Genomic DNA, 18,654 nt, shown 5'->3' with positions numbered 1-18,654 from the left:
GAGGGGAGCCCTCCCACCGTGGCGGCCACTGCGAGAGCAGAAGCTGCACTGGGTAACAAGGTAAACCAGGACATTTTGTCTCAACACACACTAACGGTTCAGTCAACCCTGGAAGGCATCTCTCCTTAGAGAAGGTGTGAACCAAGCTGTCACAGGGATCAAAGGAAAAAAAGCTTTGCGTGCCTTAAGAAAAGCATTATGATTCACTTAACCCTGCTTAGCACAAGGGAAGAAAAGCTCAGAGACACTCAAGTCACTGTGGCTGTTGGCAGTTGTGTAAGACACAGAGCAGACAGGTCTTAAGGTTGGCATGCAGACTTAGATCATTGGGCAGGGCAGAAAACAGATTTAGAAGAAATCAGAGCTGACAGTCTTCCTGGAAAGCAGCTTAAAACCTGAACCATAGGAACGTCCCCAACAACTTCTCTTTCATGGTAGAGTGTGGAAAACTGAACTTGTGCACTTTATAGACCTAAAATTGAGGCCTATAGGAAAAGTGTCACTCATGGAGGTTGCATTCTTGGGTGCGACCATTTCATTGCTTGTGTTTAGAAATGTACACATTAGGTTTGGCAAAAGTCACACAAGGTACCACACAGCATACTTAGTGTTGCATAAACCAAGTTTTTGAGGGGTTTTGCTGTTGAATTTGATGCTTTCCCTGACATGCCTAAATGAAAGAACCACTCCTATAATTAGCAATACTCTGACCAGTTGCATCGCTGAAGGATTGCAGACAGCATTACTGTGACTATGCTGGATGTCCAAAGTACATACCTGTTTTCCCTGATGGAGAGCACAGGGTGGACATTCAGTGCTTAGCTTATACAGTTAGCAGGGCCAGAGAGAAATCCAGTTACATCCCCAAATATTTTATTATAGTTGTAAACAAGCTGGAATGTGAAATACCTGTCGGAAGGTATATATGCTCTCCATGCATTTCTAGACAGAGCATAGCCCTTTCCCTACTGCTACTGAACCAGCCCCCATGCACAAGACCAGACTCCCCACCATCAGTTCAACTTTCCACCTCAAGCAGGCTTGTGAGCCCTGTTTTGGCCAGCACAAAGTAGGACAGTATAACAGTGGCTGTAATAGGAGAGAAGAATCATAGAATACCAGGTTGGAAGGGAACTCAAGGATGATCTGGTCCAACCTTTCTTGGCAAAAGCATGGTCTAGACAAGATGGCCCAGCACCCTGTCCAGCTGAAGCGTCCAATGTTGGGGAAATCCACTACTTCCCTGGGGAGAATATTCCAATGGCTCATCTCATTGCTCTCATTGTGAAAAAAAATCACCATGAAGAAAGAAAAAGAGTGGCTGAGAAAGAGATACACATCAGAGACTTGCACCCTTTGAGATGTGCCAGAGCCCACTGCAGAGAGAGGGAATGCAACAAAATGCTTTTTCACCAAATGGCTCAGGGGGCTGCAGAGATGGGGGAAAGGCAGCACCAGGAAAGCTGGGGAGGTAAATATACAGATGGAGGAGTGAGCTGAGCCCATGATGACAGTTTGCTCACCACAAGGATTGGCTGAGCAGGAGCTCTTGCACAGCTTACTCAGCCCCTCCCCTGCTCAGCTAACCAGGCAGGCCAGCCCATGTCTTTTCGTCTAGTTTGGAGAAAAGGAGGCTGAGGGGCAACCTTATTGCCCTCTACAGCTTCCTGAGGAGAGGAAGCGGCGAAGGAGGTGCTGAGCTCTTCTCCCTGGCATCCAGTGATAGGACACATGGGAATGGTTCAAAGCTGTGTCAGGGGACAGGCTCCCCAGGGAAGTGGTCACAGCACCAAGCCTGTGAGAGGTCAAGGAGCATCTCAGCAATGCTCTTAGTCATATGTTCAGCCTGGAAGCTTTGTTGCTTAAAAGGCCAGACTGACAAAAGTAGCTAAAGGCCAGCTTCACTCTCATTCCTTTCTCACAGTCAAGCAGAATTTTTGTTCCTGTTTCTGCTTACACATTCAGATCACTAGGCCTCAGCCACATATGCATATTTCTTGCCAAGTACCTCCTATTGCCAGAACTTAAAAGAACATTTCTCATCTGGGAGTACAGCACTGATGATGTTCCCTCTTCATTTGCAAATGAACGTGTTTCTTCAGTTTTCACTACTCTAGTTGCACCATGAAAAGACCTCAGGAGTTGCTCAAATGGTTCGAAAGCCAGCATGAGCACTCATTATTTCTTCATACCTCTGTGTCTGCCCTCATTCTGGGGTAAGAGTCCTAGCCACATAACATGAACAGACTGTGTTACCTCAGATGAACAGAAACAAGTGAAACCAGTCACAACTGGGAATGCTTCTCACAGGCTAGAAAGCCTCAGTCTACAGCCAAATCCAAAATGGCAATTAAAGTACACAGACCTCAAGTGCTCACCAGCCTGGTGTAAAGAGCCTTTTTGTTTCCACCTGGACTGAAGAAGGAATAAGGTTTAGCAAAGTAGAGAAGACAAGCATAGCAAGCTACAGCTACTGCTGGTCTATACTGCCTTACCCACAAAAAAACCCCCTTACTGTCTTCTGCTCAGAACAGCAAATGGAGTTTGCACTTTCCTTCTGAAGTGAGCGTGATTAAAGATGTTTGTATTATTTGGTTCATCTGATAACAAAAGGGGGAGGAGGGGAGAAAACTTCCAATTTGTTGATAACATCAGCTAATGATTAGTGATGCATAACAGTCAGAAATGTGTGACTTTTTTTTTTTTAAGTACTGTGCTGGCAGGGTCAGAAGGCATTCTGACTCTAAACACAAGCAGATGGGAGAATGCAACTAAGAGAGGAACATCACAAGGTTACAACATGCTAACATAGCACCAAAGGAAATTACACAGGTCACTTGTCCAGTCTACAGAAGTACTTAGCTGAACCCAAGTTTATATTCCAGATACTGGAGATTAAACTATAGAAACCCTCCCTTCTTTGACCCATTCACCTATATGTGGTGAAAACAGCCTGGCTTTGACTTTGGAAAGCATTCAGCTGACAGTGTTTGAATTAGCAGGTGGGTAGGCAACTGCATTTTGTAACAAAGCTAGGAAGTTACTTAAAGTGGATTGCTGTATTCTATGAAAGATTGCGTTTTGCCTCTGTTGGAAGCCTTTTAGCAAATATGCAGGATACAGCAAATTAAGAAGGCGAAAAAGAAGAAAAAAAGAAAGCACATTTTTACAACCTAAAAGCAGCATGAAAGAGATACTGCTCATTTGAACAGCTCCAATCACGAAAGCGAGCAGCCCCAGGGATAGAAAACCAACAAGGTATTAGGCAATGGTCTTTAGTACACAAATCAGCCTAAGGATTTGATGTCAGCTTGGTAGCTTGTCTCAACATATTTGTGTTCAACAAGTGGAAACTAAGAAAAAAAACACCAAGAGGCCTGCATGGATGAACAAGGATCTCCTAGTAAAAGTCAGAAAGGAAGCATACAGAGGGTGGAAGCAAGGGTGGGGAACCTGGAAGGAATAAAGAGACACTGTCCAAGCATGCAGGAACATAGTTAAGAAAGCCAAAGTGCATCTGGGACTGGATCCAGTCAGGGATGTCAAAGACAACAAGGAAGGCTTCTATATGTACCTGTGAGACTAAAGGAAGGGAGGGCTAGGGAAAATATGGGCCCACTGCTGAAGGAGACAGGAGACCTGGTTACACAGGACATGGAAAAGGCTGATACTGAAAGCCTTCTTTGCCTCAGGCTTTACTAGCAAGACCATCCTTCCAGAATCCCATGTCTCAGAGACTGGGGGAAAGTTTGGAGCAAGGAAGACATACCCTTGGTGGAAGAGGATCAGGTCAGGGAGTACTTAAGCAAATTAAACATACATAAGTCCACAAGGCTTGGTGGGATGCACCCATGAGTGCTGAGGGAGCAGACAGATGCCATTGCAAGGCCACTCTCAACAATCTTTGACTGATCATAGCAACTGTGATAACTGCCAGAGGACTGGAGAAAAATATGTAACTCCTATCTTCAAGAAGGGCAAGGAGGATGACCCAAGGAACCACAGCCCAGTCAGCCTCACCTTGATCCCTGGGAAATCAATACAGCAGCTAATTCTGTACACCATTTCCAGGCACATGAAGGACAAGAAAGTGATCAGGAGTAGTCAGCAAGGATTCACCAAGGGTAAGTAATGATCGACCAACTTGAGAAAATTCTATGATGGCTTGGTAGGCAAGTGGAGAGCAGTGGACATTGTCTGCCTAGATTTCTGACACCATCTCCCATAAGGTCCTCATAGACAAGCAGATGAAGTACGGGCTGGACGAGCAGACGGTGCGATGGACTGAAAACTGGCTGAACAGCCTGGCCCAGAGGGTAGTGATCAGTAACACAATCTAGTTGGAGGCCAGTAAAAGGGGCCAGCAGTGTCAGTAGCAGGGGTCAGTACTGGGACCAGTCCTGTTCAAAACCTTCAATGATCTGCATGATAAGACAGAGCACACCTTCAGCAAGTTTGCTGATGACACAAAACTGGGAGGAGTGGCTGATACACCAGAGGGTTGTGCTGCCATCCAGAGGGACCTAAACAGGATGGAAAAATGGGCTAGCAGAGAGTCCAACAAGGAAAAGTGCAAAATCCTGCACCTGGGGAGGAACAACCCTAGGCACCAGTACATGCTGGGGGTCACCCAGCTTGAAAGCAGCTTGGCAGAAAGGACCCTGGGGGTGTGCTGGTGGGCAACCAATTGAACACGAGTCAGCAATGTGTCTTTGTGGCAAAGACGACTAATGGTATTCTGGGCTGCATTAGGCAAAGTATTGCCAGCAGGTTGAGGGAGGATATCCTTCCCCTCAGCACTGGTGAGGCCACACCTGGAGTGCTGGCTCCAGTTCTGGGCTCTCCAGTACAAGAGAGACACGGAGATACTGGAGAGAGCTGAGTGAAGGGCCAGTAAGATGATGAAACAACCGGAGCATTTCTTCTGAGAGGAAAGGCTGAGAACACTGGGACTGTTCTGTCTGGAGAAGCGAAGGCTCAGGTGGGGTCTCATCAATATATATAAAAACCCGTAGGGAAGGTGCAAAGAGGACAGAGCCAGGCTCTTCTCAGTGATGCCCAGTGACAGGACCAGAGGCAATGGGCACAAAAGCACACAGGAAGCCCTGTCTGAAGATCAAGCAGGTGGCCCTGCTTGAGCCAGGGGGTTGGACCAAATCACCTCCAGAAGTCCCTTCCAACATCAACCGTTCTGTGATTCTGGGAAAGTTATGGCTGGATTTGGAGAGAACATGAACAAATTGTATAGGCATAACAGCGGCAATCTCCTTCAGATGACTCAACCCGTGTTAAGTTTAGCAGGACTATGAGGACTATGTTGGAAAAACAGGAGGAGTAGAAAGAAAAAAAAAAATTCAGTCTTATCTGTCAAGATGAACAATTATAAGCTAGTATCGCACTGCTGCCAGGTCCTCTATTTTATTTCATATTTAACTACACTCAGTATAGTGCAGTGGGACACTGAGCATTCAGTCACAGTACCTCACTTCCACCACATAAGCAGTTAGCAAGCTTGGAAGCAAAACAAACAAAAACTGAAAAACACCACCAAACCAAAAAAAACAACCCACACCCTGTACATATTGGTGTGATTTATCCTGGTGAGCAGTCATCACAGATCAGCACAGTTTCTTTGTCTTTATCACTGAAAATCAAATTGAGTAATAGCTGTATGGGCATGCCCTCCAGACACACAACCTCCAATTCAGACCATGAAAAAATACATATCTGTGACTCCTGTATTTTTGTACACTAAGCCGTTTTGGAAGAAAACATTAGTAACCCAGATCCACTACCTCCTCCTACAAGACGGGAGGACAGTAATAAGGTGAGAAAAGGATGGAAGGGAAGACACAGAGGATACCTAGGTGCAAAGCCGGAGTAGAGCAACCTTTCCTTTCTCATGATTTTTTTCCTCAATGGTACTTAACCACCATGCCAGTGCACTTCAAAGACCAAACACAAGAAAAACATTGAGTATTTAGTGACATAGGGCTTTAAAGGGTATGGACTGAAAAAAGACTATTCAAATCACTGGACACACTGAGGAAATACCTTAGATGATGGTTTAAATTTAGGCTGGGCTACATAGAATCTTAGAGACCTGTTTCAGGCACATAAAGATGGAATTAATGCATGAAGCATTAAGGATACACCTTCAAATTCTTCAATGTGGTTATGGAGTGATTTTCTTTTACATGGAGTTAGACATAGCATCTGTGAATCAGATTCCATCAGTTGTGTTAACTTGGACAATACTTCTGCTCTCGAGGAGCTCTCGAAGTAGTATCCTATCAAGAAATAAGCTTTCAGAAGAGCACGGGGGGGAATACCCAACACATCTTTCTCATTATTTTAGTGTGGCGATAGATGTTTTTGGTACTTCATCAGGAATTTTAGTCCTGGAAGCTTTCCACTTCTGTGCTTCAGTGCCAGACAGAGAATAACTTTCACAGACTCAGAAGTATTTTCCTCTGTGTTGTCTTACCACTCATCTAATGAGTTGCATCAGGCCTTCAAAGCTTTCTAAAAGTGAAGTGCCTCAGGAAATACTCAGGATCATCACTGTCACAGGAGAGAATGAGCAATTCCATTGCAGCATCATTTAAGCAAGAAACTGTGTATTGCTGAAAAACTTACCACAAAGCTGACTAATTTATCAAGTGTTACTTCTCAGACCATTAAGTAGAAGATAGGGATTTCATTTGTTTTCTGGCAAAATGAACATGATTTCCTAGAGTTTTTTCAATTATTTAACTTCTGGCTTAGTACTAAACAATTCAGACTTACTCTAAAGTTTAAGCAAATTTTTTTTATATGACAGTTTCATACCAATATTTAAATTCATCAGCACGATTAAATAGCTAGCTCTCTGCTTAACCCAAACAGAGGAGGAGTTGAGGTGAATGAGAACAGTGCTTGGAATACTAATTGTTTTAAACCAATTAGTATGCCTTTTATGGCATGTTTATATAATGAAAGTTCAACACTAACAGTGCATTGTAGGTCTATACAGATACACTTAAAATTAACAAAGGGAGATATCAGAATTCAATTCAATGCAAGAGATACTACCCAGAAACTGGTAGCTTGAAGGCAAGAGTGGGACAGAGTCCACCTGATATATTTCTCCATTTCTGATGCGTGAGTGCTGAATTGTGCAATTATGCCACCCCACTGAAGTGACGGCCATGCTAGGAAATGCCCATAGAAAGTAAGTTTAAATTCCTTTACAAAATGAACACCTTCAAGCGGCACATTCATGCAAAGAAATCCTTCTTGGCAGGGATGTATGTTTTATTGGACAAAAGGCAAATAATCCTCCTAGAGATGACTGCAATACCAGAATGTTGCATTATCATAAGCAGCTAAAGTTTGAGAAAAGATAAAGAGTGAAATAGAGAATGTTCCTGAGCTTTTACTATTGGTGAAGCGGTAGCCAGCAAGTCCTTACGTCAGCTGAGCACGCTACAGTGAGTGCCGTCAACAATTCCTTTTATTCCTCAGCTAGTCAAGAAACACAGCCCTTGGTATCTGAGTCATTGCTCCACATCCTGCCCTGCTTCAGCACTTCCTCATTCAAGGCAGAGGCTCCTTGCAGCAGCATGTTTGAATCTCAGCATATTCAGAGAGCATACTGAGAGATTCCAGATAGGTAAGTAAGAGATCAAATTTTCTATCTCGTACTAGAAAGTACCAAAGCTGCAGTATCTTGGCTATGCCTTTTATAGCTAAGGTATTTTACAATTGCTTCAGATGATGTGAACGTGAGAAAAATAAAAAATAAACAATCTATGTTTAGTTTTTGGTGTGGGGTTTTTTTGTGTGTGTGTTAAGTGGCAGCTTGCTGGAGACAAAAAAAATCCAGACTGAGGGGCTTCTGTAACTCCACTCCCCTTTGCTGACCGCCAGCTGGGGTGCACTTAGACTGCAAAATGAGAAGCGAGGCTAAGGCTACCAGTAAAACAAAAGGTATATCCAACTAATTTTCTCACTGAGTATAGCTTGCCTTTATTTCTGCTCTTTATCTTCTTGCTTTTCTTCAGTCATTAAACCGACAACACCAACAGAAGTGACTGAATAGGGAGTTTTGGTTTAGTGAAGTTCAGAGAATGAAGACCAGGCTGAAAATAATCACACTCACTCCCTCAAAGTGTCAGCTGAGTAAAAGGCTCAGACAAGACATTCAGCATACTAGTCACACCAAAACCAAAATAATACGTAACTTTTCAGGTTCTGAATGGTCACTGTTTACAAACTGACAGCGTGTAACAGCAGCTAAAAACCCCCGTGCGAGGAAGGTAAGGAGTCCCATCATGCTGAGCAGTGCACGCACAGCCAAAGTCAGTGCTGCACAAAACCCGAGGTCTCAGTTTGCAGCTAGTGACGAAATCAAGTGCAAGAGTGAAAAGAAAGGAAAGAGGGCAAAGCGAGTGCATAGGAGGATTTGCCCAAGTCATGAGTCACCATGGTCTCTGTGACAAGCGTTTGTGGGCTTTAAAAAATAATATAACAAGATGCTGTTGCACAAGTAGGTTTCACAGGAACTTGTTGCCTTTGAGTTTTCATGGAAGGTTTATGTTAGATGAATGAATAAATAAAAAGAAAGAACACAGCCACAGGTATACGTACCAGTCATACAGCAGGGCATTTAAAACAACTTTTCCATTTTAAAATCTATTTTTATTCTTGATAGCTTGTCCCTTCTTCAGAAGAAACTGTACCCACCAAGGTAATGCAGGGAGAGAGGATGGTAGAAGAGAGTCACGAGTCACCTTGGAAAAGTAGAAAGTCACCAATGTCATGAAGCCCAGTTTCTTGTACTTCTGTGCAAACTAGGAATTCAGGTCCCTCAAGAGCCACCTCATACCAGACAATTTAGCTTTTTTGAAGACTAAATTGACAGAAGCATTTCACCAGTTGACTAAAACTGAATACTGAGTGAGCAGTGAAACCACACAGGTATAGATTTCAGTTCTCATGAAATGAAAAAACTCACTATTGTTTTGAGTTTAATGTGATAATACAAGTGTAAGCAATGTAAAGGCAGAGATCAGCACAGATTTTTTTCTTCTAGAGAAATAATTACTTATTTCTAGAAAGGGAGAGGAGATGGTAGAAAAATTTTATCTCCAAACCCTCTTCTTGTAATGCAGACCAAACCACTGAAATATTTACCAAGATGAACACTACAAAAAAAAAATCTCTAATATGCTATGTCCTGTTATGAAAATCCTAAAATAAGATTTCATTGATGTATACTACACTCAAACTGATCTTTTGGTGGAAGTCACCACTTCTTGACATTTTTGTCTACCAGAGAAGCCATTCTGGGCAGGGGGCCAGGGGGAAAGGCTAGGAGAACATTTTACTCTTCAAAAGAAAAACAACCCTATATATTATAAAATTAAAAAAAAACAAAACAAAACAAAAAAACCCCACCCAACCACCACAATGATGCAGTCAACTCTTTAGGGGGCTTGTTGGCTTCTTCCCACCTTATCATTGTAGATAGCATCTACAGCTTACTGATAGCACAAGACAGACATGGACCTGTTGGAGCAGGTCCAGAGAAGGTCCACAAAAATGATCAGAGGGCTGGAGCACCTCTCCTGTGAGGACAGGCTGACAGGGTTGGGGTTATTCAGCCTGAAGAAGAGAAGGCTCCAGGGAGACCTTATTGTGGCCTTTCAGCGCTCAAAGGGGGCTTATAAGATAGATGGAAAGAGTCTTTTTAACAGGGCCTGTAGTGACAGGATAAGAGACGATGGTTTTAAAATGAAAGAAGGTAGTTTTAGATTAGATATACAAAAGATATTCTTTATGATGAGGGTGGTGAGGCACTGGAACAGGTTGCCCAGAGAAGTAGTGGATGCCCATCCCTAGAAGTGTTCAAGGCCAGGTTGGGCAGGGCTTTGAGCAACCTGATCTAGTGGAAGGTGTCCCTGCTCATGGCTGCAGGGTTGAACTAGATGATCTTTAAGGGCCCCTTCCAACCCTTTCTGTGATTTTATGATTAGTATTTAAGAATCCTTTGAAAAAGTTGGGATGGTTTCTGTGTCTCGAACCCCCAGTCACATTGCTTTTCTAAACTGTATTTCAGCCTTCCCTCTCACTCAGAACGAGGAGCCTATAGAGCCAACCACCCCCTATGGAAGCTGAGCATTCCTGAAAACATATGCAGAAGGTGGCAGTCCAGTCCAGGTGATGAGACACTGCAGGCAGATGTCAATGGACAGAGCTTTGTTTCAACAGGTGAGAGAAAGGAGGAGAGGAAAAAAGCCTCTAAACAACAATATACTTTTCTGCCATAGCCCATTAAACAAACATGCACACACATACTGAACGTGAATATATAATAGCTCCTTGAACACTACCAATTTTCAGAGGCATGTGGGGATGTATATACCTTGCAGATATACCTGCAGTCAGATTTTTCAAAGCATCCTGAGCCTCAGAGACTTTTAGTAATTGGTTTCAGTTCACATCTTCCCATATGTCTCTAAGACAGCACCTCAGCACCTTCAGGCACACCTTAAGTGCACGCAAGGCATGGTGCAGAGGTGCCTGTGCTAACAGGGTCTGGAGAAGTGCCGCTGCCTCAGTGCAGTGTTGTACTGGCATGAATTCCCTGTGTTGATGGGGCGTTACTAATTGCAGCTCCCCACACTACACTCACAGGGCTCTGCTCCCAGACTGGGAGAGGAGCTCAGATCAGCATAGCAGAGGGCTGCAGGGGCACCCTCAGCTGCTCAGCACTGGCCCAAGGCATCCATATCACCTATGGCAGATAGCAGAGGCATACCAGAACTCACACTGGCTTGGGTTTTTAACTGGGTTTATTGCTGGGGGGACAAATGAGATGTTGGTTATGATGGTGGGGTTTTTGGTTTTGTTTGGGCATTTTTCCTCTAAGTTTTCCTTTTCCTTTCTGCTCACAGAATACTGAACAAATAAAACTACAGCCACCTTCAGCGACACTAAAAGGAATCTGTTTTATGGCTGTTACTAATTCCAGATTTGGTTCTCCTCTCGGCTGCCTTTACCTCTATTGTCTCTGTATTTTCTTTTTTGTAAACTCCAATTCCAACCACCAGACTTTTCTTCCAGTACACCCCTATGCTAGTTGCTAAATTCATCTGTAACAGAATAAAATAAAATGCTGGTACTAGGACAGTATATTCATGGAGGTGCCCAAGAAGACTGAAAGAATCAGAGAATAGTTTGGGGTGGAAGGGACCTTTAGAGATCATCTAGTCCAACCCCCTTCCATGAGCAGGGACATCTTCAACTAGATCAGGTTGCTCAGAGCCCCATCCAACCCAAACTTGAATATTTCCAGGGACAAGGCCTCCACAACCTCTCTGGGCAACATGTGCCACTGTTTCACCATGCACACTGTAAGAAATTTTTTCCTTATATCCAGTCTAAATCTACCCTGCTTTAGTTTAAAACCATTACCCCATGTCCTGGTGCTACAGGCCTTGCTAAAGAGGTTGTCCCCATCCTTCCTGTAGTCCCCCTTTAAGTACTGGAAGGTGACAATAAGGTATCCCTGCAGCCTTCTCTTCTCCAGGCTGAACAACCCCAACTCTCTCAGCCTGTCTTCATAGGAGAGGTGTTCCAGCCCTCAGATCCTTTTTGTGGCCCTCCTCTGAACCCACTTCAACAGTTCCATGTCCCTCTTGTGCTGAGGGCTCCAGAGCTGGACACAGCACTCCAGGTGGGGTCTCACCAGAGCAGAGTAGAAGCACAGAATCACCTCCCTTGACCTGCTGACCACGCTTCTTTTGATGCGGCCCAAAATATGGCTGGCCGCCTGGGCTGCAAGCACACATTGTTGGCTCATGTCCCACTTTTTGTCCACCAGCAACATCAAGTCGTCCTCAGCAGGGCTGCTCTCCTGCTCTCAATCCCTTCATCCCCCAGCCTGTACTGATACGGGAGGCTGCCCCGACCCAGGTGCAGGACCTTGCACTTGGCCTTTTTGAACCTCATGTCATTCTCACAGGCCCACCTCTCCAGCTTGTCTAGGTCTCTTTGGATGGTATCCCACCCTTCTGGCGTGCCAACTGTACCGTTCAGCTTGGTGTCATCTGCAAATTTTCTGAGGGTGCACTCGATCCCACTATGTCATTGATGAAGATATTAAATAGTACCAGTCCCAGTACAGACACCACTCCTCACCAGTCTCCATCTGGACATCAAGCCATTGACCACTACCCTCTGGATGCAACCATCCACCCAGTTCCTTATCCACTGAACAGTCCACCCATCAAATCCGTATCTCCACAGTTCAGAGAGAAGGATGCCATGGGGGACCATGTCAAAGGCCTTACAGAGGTCCAGATAGATGACATCTGTAGCTCTTCCCTTGTCTGCTGATAGAGTAACTCCATCATAGAAGGCGACTAGGTTGGTCAGGCAGGACTTGCCCTTGGTAAAGCCATCCTGGCTGCCTCAAACCACCTCCCTGTCCTCTGTGTGCCTTAGCGTAGATTCTAGGAGGATCTGTTCCATGATCTTCCCAGGCACAGAGGTGATGCTGACAGTAATTCCCCGTGTTCTCCTTTCTACCCTTTTTAAACACGGACACAATGTTTCCCTTCTTCCAGTCCCCAGGGACTTCACCTGACTGCCATGACTTTTCAAATACCATGGAGGGTGGCTTGGCAACTGCATCAGCCAATTCCCTCAGGACTCCAGGATGCATCTCATCAGGTCCCATAAACTGGTGTATGTGCAAGTTCCTCAGGTGGTCATGAACCTGATCTTCCCTTACAGTGGGATGGTCTTTACCCACCTGGGGCACGATAGAAGAAAGTGTGTAGTCCTTAGTCATTACCTGTTTCAAGATGCCTACTGAGTAAAGGAGGAGGGGTAAAGGAAGTTAAAAAATTAAAACCACAAATTAGAGAAAATATAGTCTATTCTAGAAGGAATAGAACATATACAAATCCTAAACTGCAGAGGTCTCCATGTGCCTATCAGCCTCTAGGAATGCAGATTGCTTATAGCAACTCTGCCTTCCCAGCACAACAGTTTAGGAACAATAAATACATAGCTAGCTCAAGGGTTAGACAGTTTCCAGGATGGGAGACTTGCTTTGACATTGTGCATGTTAAGTTATGCAACTTCTTAAAAGGATGTGACCACACTCTAATTTCAGTTAAGATTTTCTGACATCCCAGAGCCAACTGTCTTTAAGCCATAGGGTTTTTTTCATCCCCCATCTGTGGGTTACCACTTTTTGGTTTTGTTTTTAAAGCAACCACAGGAAAAAAAATTCCCTGGTGCACAGCAGAAAAGCTCAACACAGCTTTTCTAGTTACAACATAATAGCAACTTTGGCAGCAGATGCTACTACCTCAGAGAGTCTACCTCCTTGCAAGTGTGTGTGTGGGAGGGAAGCCCTTGAACCCATGTTGTCAGCCTCGTGCCTTGCTATGCTTTGTGCATAGACCTCAGCAAACATTGCCCGTATATGATTTGGTTTACCACATCCTCTGGACCCCTTACTCTTAGTGTAAGTGAAGGTGGCTCAACTATACCCTTTCAGGAAGAGACTTGCTCTGTTAGCAGACAGGACAATGTGTAAGCAAGACTTCAAGATGGGTAAAATGCCATTTGCACAGATCTACAAAGGCATCAAGAGCTAACACCAAAGCCTATGACTACAGAATCCATATAGGAATATACCCAGGCAGCCAGCCCACCTACTGAGCACAGCAGGCATTAACACAGCATTAACAGTAAGAGCACTCAGTAGCATCCTGAAAGAGAGCACCTGCAGTGGATGAAACCACAGGACAGTGTTATTTGCAAGGATTCATTCCAAGTACTTTGGTTTCGGTTACAGCAGTTTACCAGAGTTTCACTCTGAATTCACCTTTGTTCTATAAAGAAATAGTGCCAGTGACTAGTGTAGTTAGCTTTTGCTTGGTGTAGTTAAAGAGTAAAACTTGAATGAAGAATGGAGGGGATAGAGAAAGCAGGCAAATTATTCATCCAGAGAACACAGGGTGTAGAAATAATTTTAAAAAATAAAAACCCTAAATTTTGCATGCCGCTATTTTCCTCTCGCACCTCCTTGTGCATATATTATCACTCAGTCTTCTGTGTTATTTTATTTCACTTACAATTTCCTTGCAAGACTGCTGGAATGACTAGGGACAGTGAGATGGAGACTGCATTTGCTTCATTTTCACCCTCCTCGTTTATGAATAAATTAAGTTAGTTGTAGAGTCAAATTGTATTTCTCAACTAAGCACGCTTGAAGTACCACCTCTTCACCTCTGGCTTCCCAGATGTCATTTCTTAACATCCGAGTTTCCCCTTGTTCTACATTGCCATGTGCTTAAGTTTTGAACCATCAAGTCTTCTGTAAACTTGCTTTCAGCTGCTTTCTCAGTAGCCTTGCCAGAGCAACATCAGCCGTCACCACAGTTGGAAAGCTATCTGAGCTACGGCCAAGCGGATCCTTGCCATCATTTCTGAAAAGATTATTTTATTCTGACATCAGAAAAGGGAAGAACATCCAGAACTCCCTATATTTCCCTTGCTGAGGCAGCCCACCTTAAACTTGGTTGTTCTTTTTAAAGAGTAGATTTACAGGGTCTATAGGGAATTTCTACATTTTGCCTTCTGCATCCTTGCATGCATGCAAACTGACTATTGTGTACATGTGCAGACTCTGCATGTTCCAGCTACCCAGCTTTGGAGGAGTTGGCATTGTCTTTCTTCCCCATTACAGCAAACGAATAGGGCAAACATTGAACTGCACCCAAAACACACTTATCTTACAGTTACTAACTCTTGCAGTTACCGTGAACTCTTGCTTCCTGAAAGGTGGCCATTTCCTCTTACCCAAACACACTTTACTATCCAGAGGACGTATCTCTTAAATAGTTATGATGAAGGAATCTGCCCAATAGCCACATTCCTACCCTCCGCCCACCAGAAATACATATTTAGGACTTCAAAAAAAAAAAATGCCTAGAAGCATTTGTAAAGCCCAAGAGGTGACAAACGGTGACAGGGAGTGTCACCACTTTTCCAGCAATACAGCACAGCCAGCAAGGGCCATTCCATGGTTAATTCACTCCCATGCACTCCTCACTCAATCACCCATAGCAATGCTTCTGACTACTCAGGCTGCAAGCTAAGTTTTCCCTGCAGCTAGCAGAACTACAGCTAGTCAGCAGTGCTGCAGCCAGCTGCCTGGGGCAGTGCAGTGTTTGACACGGCCTAATCTTACTCTAACTGCTGCCTGCTCCGACTCCTGTGCTGCCACACACTGCTCATCTATTAGCAAAGTGCACAGCAGTGGCTTAAAAGCTGGCTCAGCATCTGCACATCCTGCAGCAACTGCACTGGAGTTATATTTCCAAGAAAGTTTTGAAAGCAGAGCATGGCAGTGTAGGATTTTGAGGCCCTTCTGTGCTAGAATCTACAGAGTAGAAGCTGTTAGAACTTCTGTCTCCTGTAGCAAAGTTTGTATTCTTTTACAGAGTGATTATTTTGTTTGAGATGAAGGAGGAATCTCTCCTGACAAGAAAGATTGCAACAACAATCTTGAGAGGATGTGAACGAGAGCTCCCTGGAGTACCCATGTTGTGCTGCATCTCTTGTATCTTCCAAGTCCTCTGCTGGAAGAGAGGGAGAAAAAAATAATTTTAAAAACTTTGAGGCTAAAAGGTTTCTCTGGAAAGGTCTCCTCTGCAAGCCAGGCAGGGAAACAGCTATGCCAAGCTAGAAAGTCAGGGGTTAGCATTTAATCTGTGACTAAAACTCATGTAAGTCCCTGTACTACAACACTCATTTTACTACCTCCTCCCCTATTTCGTCACTCCTCACAGAGGAATGAAGCAGAAAAGAGTGTGTTCATTTGTACTAGACCATTGTCATCCAACTAATAAGTACACTCAGGGGAAACCTAACTCCATAAACAGCTCTTGGGCCCACAGTTAGGGTCCGTTAAAGCCAAAGAAGCAGCAGCACCTTGCTGAGCACAGACTCCTGTTATGTCAGTAGGATGTGGCTGCACTATAGTCTGGAGGAAGCCTTAATATTCTCAAGCCAAAAGCAAAATACCTAAATTAAAGGGCTAACAGGGTTGTATGGCAGGTCTGACTGGAGGATCTTTGAATTTCCTCATGGCAAGTGTCTGTCCTCAAAGATTATCCTCCACACAATTAATTTTACCCGTTGGAACTTGCAGTTGTAGTGAGGTTGTCATGGTGGTCATGCTATGAAGCCATTATATTAATTGACAGGTGTCTTCTGAATACTGCTTTCACAGCTGAAGTTGAACATCTTGATTCAGATGCACAAGTGACATGCACAAGCTAACCTAAGTCAGTGCAACTCTGCTGGCTTGGCGTGGTTGGCAGTGTGTTCCTACCTCACCCCAACTACAGATCTGTTCCATGCCTCAAAAGAAAGGAAAGAAGGATCTAAGTTTGGACTGCCTTGATTAAAATTAAGTTTTATTGTCTTTGTTCCCATTTTTCCTTACTTTTCTTCTGTGTTGAGAGAGGCATAAACAAGTTTCTACTCTGAAATAGTCCTTGTGTCGAGGGTCATCTCCAGGGGATGTAAAAGTGCTACTTCAGCTCCAATCCTCCTTAGATTTGTAGCCAATGGTACAGGAGATTTTGGGGTGGAGCAGCTGTAAGAAATAGCGCATAGCTAAGGTAACACAAGTCATGGCTAAGACCAGCCAGGTGCAGATCAGAGATCCCCCATGACTTACCCTGTGTAGGCCAGGGCAAGTATTTCATTCAGGTGGTTCCAGAGCCTAGGGGGCTGCAAGGGTGCAAAGCTAATCCTGAGATATTTTGCTATCCCTAATGAACTGCTTAGAAATAGGGTTGCTTTAGATCCTAAAAACTCTGTGTTCCAGTTCAGAGCTGCTCAAAGGAGTTCACTGTCCTCCTCCAGCTGCCACCTCAACTTCATCTCCCAACCAACTGTTTACAGCTTGAATTAAGGATTACGAAAGACCAGCATGTAGCACTCTTAGTTCAGTCCTCTAAATAAACAGTCCTAGAAGTGCCAAGGTCAGCTTTGAAGTCCTCAAAATCTGAGCCATTGTGAGATACGTAACTAATGAGGCTCTTCAAATCCCATCTGGTAGTAGGACAGGGATGTAAGGGCTTTGAACTGCAGGCATGAGATCAGCATGTTAACAACTAGACAAGATTTCCATGAGTGCTCAGAGGAAGCACTTCAACACTAGGTCATTTAGAGTTTACATAGTTTAAGTTCTTTCTATGAATGATTTCTCCCTTGTGTTCAACCCATAACCTTCTACTTTAAGAGTTCTCAGTTAAAGCACAGTATCAATCACACCTTATGATTGCTAGTTAACTCTCTACAAACATGTCAGCAAACATGTTTACCTGCAATTATAAGAGTCCTTAAGATGTTTGGCAGCTGCCAGTAAACCAAATACAATGCCTTTTCTAGTCAATTCGCACTTTGTACTTGCCTACCTGAGCACATCAGATCCCCCTTTTCCTGTAAGAGTTAGGCATGCAGTTGGTTGCATAGCAAGTCCCATTAAACATTCTTCTCCCCACTTTCCCACCTAAAATTACAAGATGCAGTTTGGGTGAGCAGTAGGTAACCTCCACATTCCCATCAAAGACCAATCAATTTAAGTTCTCATTGAATGCATCATCTCTTTTTACTAGTAAGCAAATACAAAAGGGAGAAGGAATCCTGTCTTTCCAAATCAAAGTTTCTGTATAGTTTTGACTCTAAGCTTAGTCATTTCTGAGGCCCCAGGTCTTGTCATACATTACCACAACACACAGAACTCAGGCTTTGTCCACCTCCAAAAGATGGGGTTTCATGAAGTGTTAGTGGCAAGAGAGGATGTGGATTCAGGCAGCCCAGCTGTGGGAAACAGGGATGGCCCAGGGAGCACATCTCTTCCCAGCAGCAGTAGGAAGACTCACTTAGTTGCTATATCTGTCAAGACTAAAAGCAAGTAGCGTATTACAGTGACAAAAAACCCTCCTGGCTACGGCTTTGTTAGACATCTCCCTAGAAGGGTCTTCTTCCCTAGAATCTGATGACAAAGCAGAAAAATTAATCATTCACTCTAACAGTAACAGCTGTGCATTGAATAATGTGTTTTAGAAGGGTTTGACTGTATGGGAGAAACACTCATAAGTACTTTGAGACATGCGAGACTAGGCAACCCTTCAATCCCAACAAAATATCCACAGCATACTACAACGTGCCAGAGAACCTAGCCAGATATGGTCCTGTCTCTGTACTCTACACACGGATAAACACTACTTCAAAGTATTTGGCCTGTGATTTTAAATGAATCTTCTGCAAAAACTGAATAAAAGTAGTCTTTCTTTAGAGAAGCATAACAGGAACTTTTAGTTAGAGAAACCCAAAGACTAACAGTGATCTCTCACCTATACAGAAACGCTTACAATCCCTTTAGCTGGTTTTGCATGTCTTGCTCTCACTTACGGAAAGCAGGGCTATTCACTGGTGTTTACATTTCTCAGAATCTGTATGATATGACAGAAAGCTAAGATCTTGTCTCTGTCTCTGATCTGGGTAAATATGCACCTTAAGAGATCACTAAAGCTGAGACTATCAGAAGAGATTGAGAGTAAACAGTTTTAA

General features: G+C 43.9%; 1 protein-coding gene across 1 annotated transcript in view; it reads left to right on the top strand.

Annotated features, from left to right (window-relative positions):
- Positions 1-7,493: 7,493 nt before the first annotated feature.
- The window catches only part of LOC135317100 (myelin-oligodendrocyte glycoprotein-like), a 36,180-nt gene continuing 25,019 nt past the window's right edge, over positions 7,494-18,654 (top strand). The window contains exons 1-2 of the mRNA XM_064472746.1: positions 7,494-7,654; positions 10,103-10,254. The gene's annotated coding sequence lies outside the window, so the exon portion shown is untranslated. The remainder of the gene's footprint in view (positions 7,655-10,102; positions 10,255-18,654) is intronic.

The sequence above is a fragment of the Phalacrocorax carbo genome, chromosome 1 (genome assembly GCF_963921805.1).
Source record: "Phalacrocorax carbo chromosome 1, bPhaCar2.1, whole genome shotgun sequence".
Classification (NCBI taxonomy): domain Eukaryota; kingdom Metazoa; phylum Chordata; class Aves; order Suliformes; family Phalacrocoracidae; genus Phalacrocorax; species Phalacrocorax carbo.
This window is presented reverse-complemented; position numbering and strand designations above follow the sequence as displayed.